This window comes from Bison bison, unplaced genomic scaffold (assembly GCF_000754665.1).
Source record: "Bison bison bison isolate TAMUID 2011002044 unplaced genomic scaffold, Bison_UMD1.0 scf7180017864487, whole genome shotgun sequence".
NCBI lineage: Eukaryota > Metazoa > Chordata > Mammalia > Artiodactyla > Bovidae > Bison > Bison bison.
Window position 1 is genome coordinate 2221275 of NW_011495047.1, and position 2151 is coordinate 2223425.

The window sequence follows — 2151 nt, forward strand, 5'->3', positions numbered from 1 at the left end:
TGGAATGAAAACTGACATTTTCCAGTCCTGTGGCCACTGCTGAGTTTTCCAAATTTGCTGACATACTGAGTGCAGCACTTTCACAGCTAACCCTTAAAGCATACAAGAAGGGAAACATAAAAGAAGGAAAATTAGAATGTATACTGTGGAGAAATTAACAAGATGGAACCCTGTGCTTTCATGCCCTGGTGCCCCATGTTCTGTAAACAATGACTTTACCGAGTTCTGTAACATATTTGATTGCTTATGATACTGTGCATGTGCATCACAAAGTCCTTGCTTGGTCACGGGTTACTGTGTCACTATGAAAGCCCTGGCTGCTGCTGCATTTGGGTCACAGTGGAGTGACATCATGATTATGTTATATGAGGTTATATTATGGGTCTGTTATGTCTTCATTATGGTTATGTTGTGGCTGCTGCTATGGCTGCTGCACCAGCCTGGAGACAGGCTGTGTTTTGGCTGCTGTGCCAGCCAGGAGAGAATAAACCTGTCTGTAGTCCTTCAGTTCCTTGCATCTTCTTCCAGCCTCTTAGCTCAATCCTTGCCTAGCTGGATTCAGTGAGAAGTGTGGACAGTGTGAACAGCAAGACAATATGCATCACAAATAGGATCAACCAGACATTTAAAAAGTGTGTTCTGAATGGTGTAATTATTACCAGTTCAGTTCAGTTGCTCAGTCATGTCTGACTGTTTGTGACCCCGTGGACTGTAGTACACCAGACTTCTCTGTCCATCACCAACTCCCGTAGCTCACTCAAACTCATATCAATCAAGTCAGTGATGCCATCCAACAATCTCATCCTCTGTCGTCCCTTTCTCTTCCCAACTTGAGTCTTTCTCAGCATTAGGGTCTTTTCAAGCAAGTCAGTTCTTCACATCAGGTGGCCAAAGTATCTGAGTTTCAGCTTCAGCATCAGTCCTTCCAATGAATATTCAGGACTGATTTTCTTTAGGATGGACTGGTTGGGTCTCATTGCTGTCCAAGGGACTCTCAAGAGTTTTCTCCAACACCACAGTTCAAAAACATCAATTCTTTGGTGCTCAGCTTTCTTTATAGTCCAACTCTCACATCCATACATGACTACTGGAAAAACCATAGCTTTGACTAGATGGACATTTGTTGGCAAAGTAATGTCTCTGCTTTTTAATATGCAGTCTAGGTTGGTCATAGATTTTCTTCCAAGGACCAAGTATCTTTTAATTTCATGTCTACAGTCACCATATACAGGGATTTTGGAGCCCCAAAAATAAAGTTGGTCACTGTTTCCATTGCTTCTCCATCTATTTGCCATGAAGTGGTGGGACCAGATGCCATGATCTTTAGTTTTCTGAATGTTGAGTTTTAAGCCAACTTTTTCAGTCTCCTCTTTCACTTTCATCAAGAAGCTCTTTAGTTCTTCTTCACTTTCTGCCATAAGGGTGGTGTCATCTGTATATCTGAGGTTATTGGTATTTCTCCTCGAAATCTTGATTTTAGCTTGTGCTTCCTCCAGCCCAGCATTTCTCACAGTGTACTTTGCATATAAGTTAAATAAACAGGGTGACAATATACAGCCTTGACATACTCCTTTCCTGATTTGCAATCAGTCTGTTGTTCCATGTCCAGTTCTAAGTGTTGCTTCTTGGCCTGTATACAGTTTTCTCAGAAGGCAGGTAAAGTGGTCTGTTATCCTCATCTCTTTAAGAATTTTCCACAGTTTGTTGTGATCCACACAGTCAAAGGCTTTGACATAGTCAATAAATCAGAAGTAGGTGTTTTTTTCAAACTCTCTTGCTTTTTTGATGATCCAGCGAATACTGGCACTTCAATCTCTGGTTCCTCTGCCTTTTCTAAATACAGCTTGAACATCTGGAAGTTCATTCACATACTGTTGAAGCCTGGCTTGGAGAATTTTGAGCATTACTTTGCTAGCATGTGAGATGAGTGCAATAGTTTGAACATTCTTTGGCATTCCCTTTCTTTGGGATTGGAATGAAAACTGACCTTTTCCAGTCCTGTGGCCACTGCTGAGTGTTCCAGCTTTGCTGGCATATTGAGTGCCACACTTTCACAGCATCATCTTTCAGGATTTGAAATAGCTCAACTGGAATTCCATCACCTCCACTAGCTTTGTTCATAGTGATGCTTCCTAAGGCCCATTTAAATTC